Raw genomic sequence first — 13,680 nt, forward strand, 5'->3', positions numbered from 1 at the left:
CGCCACCGAGGTTTTCCCTTGGCCAAGGTTTCCCTAGTTAATGAATAATGGTGTTATGAGTTATCTATGTACATGGTTATATTTACTATTCATCATTGTTGGTTTACTTTCATATGCAAGTTATAAAGTAAGTAACAATATTCAGTTGTGGGCAAAAGTTAGTAGAATATTGATTCACCCCCCTCCCTAGTATTATCTATTTCTAACAAAATCATCTTCGCTTTCATGGTACTCAATTGTTAGCTCATTACTAGTAGTGAGTTGATTATACCTATTCATTTTGGGGAAAGAATCACCATCATAATCCCCTCTTAGGTGAAATATGCCCATATTTTTCTTCTTGGGAAGTGCCTCAATAGCAAGCTTTTGTTGAGGAGACAACAATTGGAATGGTCTAACTTCAAGTAGCCTTCAAGAAATGTCTTGAAATGGTTGCTAGAGAAAATAAATGGGCTTCCTCATTTATTTTTCATGGAAATAATATTCTTGGATAGCTTCTAAAGCATCACTTTAGTAAATTTCTAGTTGTACCAGTGGTAGATCTTATTGAGGGTCCACTCTAAATTTCTCTTTTCCATTTCTTGATTTCTATTAGATCATCTTCTAATTCAATTTCTAGGGTCTAAGTGGCCTGAAAATTAGTCACATGCACATGTCTAATTTGAAAACTTATGTCAAGGGGCATGGAGCTAATAAATAGATTTTTCTAGTTGTCATTAGAAGATCTGCTTGTAGTAGGGATCCTATTGACCAACTTATTAAAATTTCCAATAAAGTCTCTCATAGGAACACTAGGTTCCTTCTTTATCTAGGTAAGTTGAGTTAGTAGAGTGTGTTCATCTTTTGTACTCTTGTAGCATGCTTCAAATTGATTCTACATGTCATCCTAGGTCATGACACATCCCACTAGGAGATGCTAAAACTAATCAGTTGCATTCTCAACCAGAGTTTCCACAAACATTCTCACTACTAAATCTTCATGCTAAGGAAAATCAATACTACATTTGGAAAAGAAAGCCATGATGTGCTTGTTAGAAGAGACCTTCCTATCACCATTGAATTTGGGAAAATTATTTCAAGAAGCTATAGGTAGTTCATTACTGGTAGCAAGCTGTAGAGGACCAATAAAATTACCGTAAGGAACAACCATTGAGGTAGGGAGTATTATTGTTATGGGCTAAAAAGTGATAGTAGAAGGGAAAAATGCTCCATGAAGAGTGAGGTTGTTACATAATGATAGGAGTTGAGTGTGGAAAATAGGAGGAGAAGAAGAATGACTACGTATCTAAGAGATAGGATGGGGTGGCAAAAAAAGAGCTCCATGGATACCCTAAAACACTAGATTCCATAATCAAACTCTCCCTCTTCTTAAAGGATCTTCCAATATGGGAAACTTATTTTTTTATAATTATTTGAACATAGGGTCAACTTTCCCTTTACCACAAGCACTACGAGTATATTTAGGGTCCAAGATGAACTTATCTTAGTTCACAGTGGGTGCACTTCTCTTAATATTTTTTCCCATAATACTCCCTCACAATATTCAACATTGGCCTCTTCTATTTTGAGGGTGAAGCTTACTTTTCTATATTGGCCAAGGGACTTTCAGCTTTTCCAGGCAAGGGTATTCAATTGGTTTATTATGTCCTCTTGTTGATCCTGAAAACTAAGGTTAGGTTGAACTACTGGGATTTGTCCCTCATGAGACAACACCAATTCTCCTTATGAGTTTTTATACATGGATCAATGAATTGAGTGCCATAGAGATAAGCTCTAAGTTACTTAGTAAAGCCATAGACAAACTTACTAAGAGAACTTAGGACATCTGAGTTCAATCCTTAGCAGAGTCACCAAAAATTATTGATTAACAATTTGTCTCCTTTATATTTTTGGTTTATACCTTGACTCTTAAACTTCCCAATGGGTTATGAAGGAAAAAGAAGTTAACAAAAAAATGGGTTAGCATTGTAATCTATCAAACAACCCTAAATTGAAAGGTACAACTTCCTTTTAATTGTGAGATTTGTAATGAATTTTGTTTTTTAGGTTCTAGGGGTATGCTCTAAACTAGAGAGCAGAAGAGGTAAATACCAGATTGCTCAACACTTTAAGAAACGTAAGCAAGTGAAAATGGGGACTAACTCAAGACATGCAATCTACTCTAACCTTAAATGAAAGAAATGGAAACATGCATAACCAACTACGATAGTAAGAGAGAAAGAAAAGATGGCAAAATGGGTAATTCCTAGATTACAAAGTTAACTGATGTTTTGACAATACCCAAATTGTGTATATCTCAACACTACATTGACTAATTTCTGGCCTCCTTATGCAACAAACTACACTAAACATATAAACTACGATGTACATAAGGAAGAACAAAAAGATGCTTATGCTAAAGAAAGTAAGGCATACAATCTATTGAATGAAGGAAATAAAATCAAGTTCATTTGCATTCATTCAATTTTCAACAATAGTGTATTCATTCCACATACTATATGAAAACTAAATGAACAACAGAATTAAAATTGGACTCAGATTCACACACAGTAGTCCCAACTATAGGGGTTTTCCCAAAAGCAATTTTTGCCAATCTTATTAACTTCTCAAAAGTTTACATATATATGCCTTCTCAAAATTGTTGGTTACACTAGATGATTGCATCACAAAGCATCTTTGAACAAAATAGGCTAAAAATAGGACAAGCTTGAATCATTGCCCATTACAAAGATTGACAAATGCCATGAATGGCAACCAAAAGAAAGAGAGATAAAGATAGATGTCTAGAAGAACATCAAAACATCATGCCTCCTTAGAAATCACTTCTTTGGCCCTATAAGCTTTCATGGCATTAGTTACTTTGTTCAGTTCCCTAACATTTGGAATAATGACATTATCAGCTTGAATCATCTAGTAGTCATGCATCTCAATCAATTCATCAATTTTGGTGACCCTTGACTGGAACTTCTTTGATTCTCCCCTTATGATTGAGTCTACTATTGAGAGTTCTTGAATCATTGACATTTAGAAATTGAGTGGATCAATGACTTCATCAACAAATGCCAAGAACTTTGACTTCATCTTCTTAATATCCACAAGCTTACCATTAGTAGACACAAAGGACTCTATATGCAATATCTTTAGATATTGAAATAATTCCTTGATGACCTTCTACACCAGGTCATGTACATCCTTGAGCTTGTTTGCGAACCTTATAGAGCTCTCTATAATAAAATCCAAGGATTTTTTCTAGTGAAACAATGACTCCTTGACTATCTTGAGGATCCCATGGGTAATAGAAACATTGGTCTTCATGTCAATAACCTCTTGCACTAGGGTCAACTACTCTGTTAGTCTATCTACTGCCTTTTGTATGGTTGTCTGATGATTGGAAGTTGCCTCCCTTAGCTTGTGCACATCTAACACTAGACCTCCCAAATTTTCAATTAATGGGGGACCTTGAGCCTTCATTTGGTCTACCCAAGCTAGACCAACTTTAGGAGTATATTTGTGTTCTCCTCTACATTCGGGTCAAATCAACTTGATGTAGTGCTCTCAAGTGTAGACCTAATGTACTCCATCAATTCTCTATTCAATGATTTTAGGACTTTCATTTTTCTCTAAGCTCTTCCAACTTATCTTTATTATTCTCATTGGTAGACTTCCATATGTTCACCACAGAGTCATGAACTAGGATACCAAGATCCACCGTTCTGATCTAGAAGTTGTCTTTAGAAAGTTCAGGAAATTTTTCATCCTTTTGTAGCTCAAAAATCTCTACCAGCATGTGGCTAGTAGTTTAATAGCAATTTATTCTACTTCTTATGCTTCTTGGTGTTAGTTTGTGGTGACTAATAAGGAAAGTACTGTACATACTTCATAAATTCTTTGGGGTTCAAAAAAAATTTGGGTCATGGATGACATATGGTTGACATGTTGTAACCCTAAAGCAGCATAAAAATACTTGCATAAAAGGGCTTAGGGTTAGGTATTTTCATTAAGTTGTGACACAAAATTGGTTCTTGCGGTGTTATTGAGTTGTAAGAGGTTACGGATTATATTCAGGTTATAATCATTGGATCATAATAATATCAGACTTGTCGTTTGGTGGATGTAGCCCATGGATTGGGTGAACCGTGTTAAATCTTGGTGCCTTGTGTTCTTTCCTATGTGATCTATTATTTTTGTTATTGGTTATTGTTACCTATTTTTGCCCCCCACAAAAATTTGAATTCAAATACTTGACCCACCCAATGGCCACTTCCCATCTTAGTATTATTTAAATGCGCTGGAAATACAAAATAAAATGATTAAACCTTATGATATTTTTTTCCACTAGCCTACAACTTTCCCTGCCATTGGATCTTGTTACGATCTACGGATATCACGTTCTTGCTATGAAAAGTTGTGAGGTTTTTTCCCATAGTGAGATAGTGACCATCAAAATTTTGTTGTGGTACTGAAAGATGAATTCTAACGCCAATTTTTGATGACCTGCCAAAGCTCGCTAAATCGCTACCGGGAAGTTGTAATTTTCACCGGTTGCAAGGTAGCGACTAGTCAAAAAGTTATGGTGTAAAGGCAAATGTTCTTCTGTGGGTTGCAAGGTTGGAGATCTACTGATGAGCTCGCAGTTTAATTGGTGCCCGCATTCTCGCATTTTGTTTTTTGTTAGACTTTCTAACAATGCGAGAAAGCACCTCACTGTCGCGTGTCTTGTGGGGTCAGGTTGATTTCATAAGCCGCAGGGTGATGCCAAGGTGGTGCCAGTCGGATGCCAAGTTGTGCTGAGTGTTTCGTGGACCCATGCCCCTTCCATAAAACATATAAGAAATTTTGATCACTATATCAATCTTGGATCTACGATCGTCACTATCTCACTATGGTGAGTTGCATGAAGGTTACGAATAGCAACATAGGGTAAAGGGGCCCACCATATTTTTCTTTAGTAATGCATCAAATTTCTTCCACATGATCAATGCAAAATCAACAGTCCTCACTATCTCGCTATGGAAAGTTGCAAGTTGTTTAGTCTATGCGACATAGTGAGTATGGGACCCACCACTTCTTTCGAGTACTTTGCACAGTTTCTCTACCTTTGATTTGGTCTCATATCTATGATCATCACTATCTCGCTATGGCAAGGTGCTCACTTTTTATGTATAGCGAGATAGTGATTCAACAACACGTGTCCTTGCAAGCTCGAGGAGATAAGGTTGCAATTGGCATTAAAGTTAGAGGCTGGTAGTTAAGAGACTAGCACGATCAGGGTTTTGAAAAAGTGGCTTAGTTAGTTAGTTAGATGTGGTCAATTGCTGGAGACTTTGTGGGGTGGTAAAAAATTGAAAGACTACTAGTCCACATGGCTCATTCTAGTGCCAGAGTTCGGTTGACTTGCTGACTTTTCTGATTCATGAGCTAGAAATAGAGGGGATTGAGTTTTGTTGCATGATTTGATCCTCATGATCAATGCTAACCACTCCCAAATGAATGCTAGACCTGATAAATAGTAGGAGAGCACTCCACCACCCTAGTTTATCTATCTACTTGGTTAGAATGGTTTAGTGGCATAGTTTCTATCAGGGCCTTGTTTCAACAAATATTAGGTTTCATTGTATCTGAATTTGTACCGAGATCAAATTTTCTCTAGATCCTTATCGAGACTTAATGGTAGTGGTTGTGGAGTAACTTCAGTTAGAAAATATCTTAGTTATACCTGAACTATAAAGGCAATTTTTGTAGATTTTGTTTTGGTCGACTCTTCTCTGACTTCTCTAATATTGCTCTACAATTTCACTGTAAATTCCCTTTTTCTCTAAGCTGTATGACATTCTACCTTATCTCCTTCATCCATTGATGTAAAGTGCAAGAACTATTTTCCTCTCATTGGTGTATTGTAGAGATTTGTAATCTTGCATGACTGTATCTCTTTTGGCCTATGAATGGTATATAAGTGAATACTCTCTTTCCTTGTGTCATTCATTTGGGTTTTCTAATCTACATATGATTGTTAGATTAAAGAAAGTCTAGATGTGTATACCTTTTTTTGTCATGATGGTTCAATAGTGCATGTATGGGCAGAGATTGGTTTGAACACTCTATTTTGGTGCATCACCTCCTTAGGTTAGAGTAGGTAGATTTTCTTTCATGCATTCCTTCTCCCTTTTCCTCTCCAAGAGTAGTTAGGTACATCCTGAAAGTAAAGGAAGCCAACCTTCTCTAGAGACTCAACCTCATAGTTCAAGTCCCACAACTTGGAGGTTTTTTCCATGTTTCACAAGGTTTTCCTTAGGTAAAAACTTTGGACAAGGGTGCAAAGCTTTGTGACAATAGTTATATTTGCATGTAATTGTTATTTTTTTTCATGCTTTAATCCTAACACTTGGATAGCTGAGAAGAGGTGGCTTGTGTGATAAAGTCCTTTGATGGATCCACTTCTTCATATCTCATCTTCTTCCTATCAATGGTTTATTTGAGCCATGATTCAATAGAGAGAATATTAATAGCCGATTGTAGGGAAATAGGATCGAATAGCTTCCTTGATATTAGGGGATTTTTCTTGCTTTGGGAAGAAATAGGGAAGGCAATGACCTTAGTCACTAAGAGGACTATCACTTGTCTATTCTTTTTATTATTCCATGCATAAGGACCTCCATAGTTTCTATGACAAGACCTGCAAGTGGGGTAGAGAAAATTGGGGTTCCTTTGATCTTCTCATAGGATATGAGATGCATGTAGGCTCCATCATTTGCAGGGTTAGAAACATCAATAGAGTGATTATATAACTTAATCTCATTAATTGTTAGTTGTAACCAAAATTTCACTTGGGTCTAGTATTCATTGAGACACTCAGACCATAAGACCTCAATATCTAGAACATGCCTGTAGGCATACCCCAATTTCAAGTAATCCCTTACTAGATCACATTGAGGCCTTAGTACCTCATAGTCTACCAATTTGATCTTGTTCTCAAAACACTTCACTAGATTCTGAGCATTATATCTAGAAGCATAGGAATAGGGTCCAACCACTATGGGAAAGGGAATCTTGGCTATTTTCTTTACATTAGAACACAAGGTGATCACTTCAAGAATTTGTCAACGTAATTTGACTAGAACTACCTTACCTTATAGATACTGTGGAAGTCTCTTGGGAAAACCATTTAAAACACCTATCAAAAAATAAAAGAAGCTTAGAAATTGGATAAATAAGCATTTGAATTGGCTAATAGCTTAGATTTCTTCTAGTGATAATCTCCTTTCAAGGCATCCTTGCAATTCTTGACATAGCCTTATTATAAAGGCATCATTTATGACCATATGCTTCTCAAAACTTCTTTGCAACAAAAAATGTGAATGAAACTCATATACTTTAGTGTGCTCATCATAGTTTTGAATGCTAGGAAGGTTGGACCATAAGTGATGAGTAGCCAAGGCATAAATTAGATAGGAGGACATGCAAAAAATTTAAAATCTTTTGGCCGAATTCATCCATGGCGCGAGCTCATTGTAGATAATCCCCGCCCAATCAATTTGTGTATGCTTAGCACAGATAACTTTCACCAAGAAGAAATAGTGCTCAATGAAATCTAGAATTTCCTCTTTTCCTTTGAGTTTGAGTAGTAAAGAAATAATATCTACTGTCTCTCTTTTCAAATTTTTGTCGTACACGAGTTTGGCCACTTTGCTCTTTTTCAAGTGAGAAGTCTAGAACCATGTCCTTTGCATGTCATCTCATCTAAGGGTCTTCTTATCATTTAACATAGATGCAAAAGAGCCTATCATGTCCCCTTTTCAAATAATTAAAAAAATAATAATCTTTGTTAAGGCAGGCAGGCCCAAGAAAGTGAAGTTTCGAAAAAAGGGGGTTAATCTTTGGAAACCGTTGGACTAATAAATGAAAATTATTATTAAAATATGTTTCATTAACCTCTCTTTGACTTGATTTATGGTTATGCCCTCTTTTAAGGGGTTTGGAGGCATTTTGGGCTGATTCGAGAACTTGATTTTTGTTCATTCTTTGTTATTCTTCAGAGGCTGCCAAACCTGTGGAGAAGGAGACCCAAGAACGGGAGTTTGCAAGTTTCCAGGGAGACCCAAGAATGGGAGTTTGCAGGTTTCTAGGAAGGCTAAGGATGGGATTTTGAAGCCATTCCATGTGCATGCTCATACAGAGTTTTCCTTTGTGCTGAACAGTGCAGATTTGTGGGTTTTGGGGTGTGTTTTTTGTATGAGTTTGGTGTTTTCAGTTGAGTATTTCATATCAGTTTGGGTTGCTGCTGTATTTCAGACTTTAAGATGTTAAAATAGAGCTAAATATATGTATTGGGATGTGATTAAACTTCTGGGATAGATTATTAATGTTTTTGTGGTGTTTTCGGGCATTTTTGTGTTAATTTCGGGAGCCCGACGAGCATAGTTTTTGTCCTACATTTGAGAACTATTGTGTAAAGGCTATACAGATCTGGAAATTTCATTTTGTAGGATTTTATGCTGCTGAAATTTTTGTAAAAATTTCCACTTTCAGATTTATTAATAATAGGTGAAGCTGTGAAGCTTTTGGCACAACTTCTGGCATACCCGATTTGGGGTTTCTTGAGAATTTTGGTGGATCTTTGTGATATTAGTTGTTTGATCTTGAAAATATGATTAGAGGTTGGAAATATCATACAAAAATCCAGAAAAGGGACATTTCAGAGCCAAAGTCAATGTCACAGTACTCCTCTTTCAAGGGAATGTCAAACACAGACTGCATTAGTGCCTTGTTGATTGATATGAGGATAGAATTGTTAGGGAACAAAATATGCTTTGTTTCTAGGTTGTATCTCTCAATACATTTCCTCATAAGCTCCAGTGCATGTACTACCATTGGAAAACTAGCTACCTCAACCAGTCCACTTTCTTTAAACTTTTGAGTGATCGAGTGAATTGGCTAAGGATTGAGTGTCCTATGGAGATCACTCAAATCATAGAATTTAAATGATGTGTCTATTAGCTCTCTCAATTCACTTTCTAGACCTATTAACTCATCATAGAGGATAGCTCTAATTGCCATTTGTTATGATTGTATAGGATATAGTTCTTGATAAGTAGCCATTTTAATACACTTCAAGGAATTAATTCCAAGCAATTCCAATGAAATAGTTATAGGAATTAGAACATTGGTGCCATATGAATGAAATAAAGCTCTACCAATGATTATAATAGTAGGATTTGCATTTAATTTGAGGATCAACAAATATTTAAACTTTCCATTCATTTACACATTAAAGCTTGTATTTTTGGAAGCTCTATTACTTTACTTAGAGTAAAGTGATAATACTAAAAATCACATAAGAAATCAAATCTTTAAGTTTCACAGGGCAGAGAGAGAAACTTAGCTTTTCTATAAACCCACTTTCCTTCTATTCAAAATCTTGGAATGAGAAGTGATCCTTTGTTAGCTTGCACATTTCATTATTTCACTTTCTACCTTAAGCATTTAACACTTCCTTTCCTTTATATTGAGATCACATTCTCACCATTGACTTTTTTGGAAGTATCTTTTGATCATCTCCAAAGAATATTAACACTTTAAGGTGGCTTATCTTTTAATTTTTAAAGCTTTTAGAGAAGTGGCCTTTTTCATTACCTAGGGACAAAAAACCCCTTTCTCAACAACATTTCTTGGAATGAAGTAAAGCTAACAAATCTTTACCCTTTAACCTCAATCTGATGGTTTCAAAGATAAATCTCAAGCATGCCTCATTGAAAGGCTTGTATTTACATAAATCATTGTAGCTTCAGGAGAAAAAAAAAACACCTTCACTTCCATTAGTACACAATGGAAAACTCATATATCTGCTCTTCTTCATGAAAGAGGAATTTACCTTTGCAACCTAAATGGGCTAATTCATGACCTAGATTTGTGGCTTTGTGGGTCTTTCCATCATGACATAATTGTATACATAGATTCTAGATCACTTTCATGGCTTCATCCTTTGGATATGAAATTGATTAAGTTCACTAATTAAGAAATCCAGTTCGATTGCTTGGAATCCATAGGAAAAAGGATGTTGAGGCAAGATAGCAGATGGTGAAACACAGATAACTTACTTTTCATCAAGAAGAGGCCAAAACACATCCCAACCATGCCTAGATCACCTAGACCCCTCGTGCACTAGAACAATGGAAAACCCACACATAATGACTAGGTAAAGGTAATGCAAAGGAGAATCAAAAAAGAAAAGAAAAGTGAGGGAGTTAGGAAAGATGAGAAGTAAGTAACCCAAGGAGAATTAGACATCACACTTGAATACAGACTCACTTAAATACCAAAGACTTTAAGTTTTTCAAGGATAGGAATAAAACTTGGCAACACATATCTAACTCCATTGAACTGAGGAAGCATACGAAACAACATAAGAAGCCCCCTAATGCAGACAAGGGTGAGGTGTCAGACAACTAGAAAATTGGACCAATAGAAGGGCTTGTCAAGGAACTACAAACAAGATGCACAAAAGAATACACATGTGTGTACTAAGGTGATCAATCTTACACATGTGATCAACCTTATGTCTCTTATGGTTTATTTAGACACAGTTCATATGTATTCTTGCAATTTCTCTAATAGTTCTGAAAAAAAAACATCTTATAAATTAAATTGATTTATTTTAGAGGAAACATATTCTAAAGGAGGATATTGTTTTATTGCAAAGGGGTAGAGTGGTGGTGGAATATTCTTTTAAAAAAATTATATCATGAGAGAAGTGCATATAAACTTAATCTAAATATATAATGAAAAAGAAGACTAACTAGATGTACAAAGAAGAGATAAAGCAATCCAACTCCCCAAGATAGTAAAATATAACTCTAAAATATAAGAAAGAGGTATAGGATGAAGGGTTCTCCAAAAAAAATATTGGGGGAATGAAAGTGCTAAATGAGATGTGTAACAAATAAAACTTCCACTTTCACACTAACATTCAATACAAGAGAAAGAGGGGTTTCCAACCACAACTCTTAATATAACCCAAGTTAGATTAGCAAAACCAAAATAGATGAAGGTATGTCAATAATAAATCAAAGTAATACCAAAAAAGAACATATTAAAGTTCTTTTCATACAATGCTAATTAGTTTAAGATGTACAATGTAAATGTGAAATTGAACTAATTGATTCAATTATAAGAGTAAGATATATCTAGGTGTTAAAAGTATGGAATAAGCCTAATTAAGAAGTTAAATTAGGCCTATGCTAGGAGATTAAATAAATGATGGACTTACCTCAAAATTTACAAGGGAATATACCTTTTTCTCCAAAAGTCATAGATCTAAAATTGTAATTGAAGTTTCGATTGCAAATCTGCAATCATGACAGAAAACCTAGAAAATGTTATTTTCATCAAACCTTCAAGAATAGGCTAACATGGTGGTAAAGTGACCAGAAGTTTTATGGAAATATGGATATATTATCAGGACATAGTAGAAAATTTGATTCAACTTCTATAGAAAGGTCTTAATGATTAGTTTTTGGATCTATAATCACAATTCATATACCTTGTTCTTACAAATGTGAAAATTTGGTTTTGTTGATTGGAGGAGGGATTTCCTTGGTCAAGCCCTATATTGAGGAATCAACCTTGAAATGAAATGTAATGTGAAGTATGAAAGGAAATAAGATAAATGTAAATATTTACCTTGCTTAATGAAACCCTTGTCAATATGGATTTTGCAATGCTAGTGTGTTATAGATGTTGACTTTGTAATGAATGAAATAGGAAATATTCACAAATGCAAGGGATTTCCAAAACCATATCATGGAGCCATAGATGTAAATGTGCACCAAATAAGAAGATAATGAATATCACAGTGTAGAAATCCTCCCTTGATGACCAATAAAATGTTAGATCTTGGAGAGGAAATGCTACAAAGGATCCTTAAATCTTGAATTCTTGATGAATTCTTTAAATGCCTTAGGAAATATGCTAGCCTGGATGTCCTTGTATGTGTAATGATATTTTTTGATTTCTATAATGAATGATGGATGTGAAAATGAGGTGCCTAGGCTTCCTTTTAAACCTAGTTTTCGGACATGAAAACAAAGCAAGTCAATGAGGTCACCTAATTTCTAAATTTGGAACCTTGATAAAAATTACCCTCAAGACTCAAAATATACATGGAACATAAGTCAACCTAGGTCAAAATATTTTAGGCTTATCCCTAGAAGGATTAAACCCGAGGTCTCAGAAACAACATTGATGAAAATGGAAGAAGTGGCACTAAATGTGAGAAAGAGTTGATTGAGCACAAATGCATCCATGGTCCATAAGGTCACTAAATGAATGGAGATAAAATCTATTAAATGATGGGTGCTTCCATTTTAAGACAACATGAGAAATAAGTAATCATACCACTATAGAATAACCCGTTTAACAACTCATCATTGTATTTTTGGTGTTAATTCGATAAAAACATCATTTTGACTATCCTTGTCCAATAAATTATTATATCTAATGAAGCATGTAGACAAAACTATCTTTTGATCAAAATAATATACCCAATTTATCATAAAATACACTTTTAATCATAATTATGATTATTTGTATAGAATTATATCCAAATATTAACATAGAGAGTATGAGAATATAATTACTTTATCATTTTCTCTTGTTTCATTTATCATCTTCTACATTGTAACCCAATCTTATTCCTAATTTTACAATATATGAAAATAATTTTATATTAATTTTTACAAAAGATTTTTTCAAGATGTATATGTATATGTATACAAATGTACATATATATATATATTTAAATATATGTATATGTATATTATTGACCTTATCATGAAATCATTTGTCAATTAGTGTCAAAACACTTGATCATTTGGTTTGTCACATTGCTATGGAGATTCATAGTATTAATTGAGCTATTGCAATATTAATCAAGCCTCACAATGTAAATCAAGTTGTTGTAGTATCAACCAAGAAGAAAGTAAGTGTTAACCACGCATAATAGAAAGACAATGTAAACTAAGCTAGCCATATTAACCAAGTAGAGAAAATGTAGTGTTGATCAAGCTTCAGTGTCAACTGAGCTCTATAGTGTCAATCAAGTTCTATAGTGTTTGTTGATTCATCATTGTTAACTGAGTTCATGTCTACCACTAAGTGATCAATTTGGACTAAACACTAATTTCAACCAAGTGCAAGAGTTTTATCAATTCACTATGCTATCGAGTGTTAGGATATTACCTAAGTGGTCTTCAAGATCCAAATTTTAGTATTGAGCTAACTTAGTGAAGACTGTTGAAATTGGTATTGTAGCCCACTTTAGAAGGTAATTATTTGGATTGGTATAAACACAATATATCTTGTCATATACAAAGGAGGGAATATGTAACAAGTATGAATGTGAATTGAAGAGTAAAGGATACAAGTAGTATAAGGAAAAGAAGAGTCTCATATATCACATCAAGGTGATCATTTTGCATCAAAGGAATCTCATTCAAGAAATCAAGTTGCAGAGTAGAGATCAACCACTGGCTCATCCTAATAGGTGTAGCAGTCAAATCCTCTAACAAGGTGGACTTAACAATCTTATGCTAAATCTCCTAAGTGCATAATTTATTGTATTATATAAATCCTTTTGCAAGGTAGACCTAACAGTCCTTATTTCTCCTCACAGGGAAGATGACCAAA

The sequence above is a fragment of the Cupressus sempervirens genome, chromosome 3 (genome assembly GCF_028749045.1).
Source record: "Cupressus sempervirens isolate cs-2001-9-10 chromosome 3, ASM2874904v1, whole genome shotgun sequence".
Classification (NCBI taxonomy): Eukaryota; Viridiplantae; Streptophyta; class Pinopsida; order Cupressales; family Cupressaceae; genus Cupressus; species Cupressus sempervirens.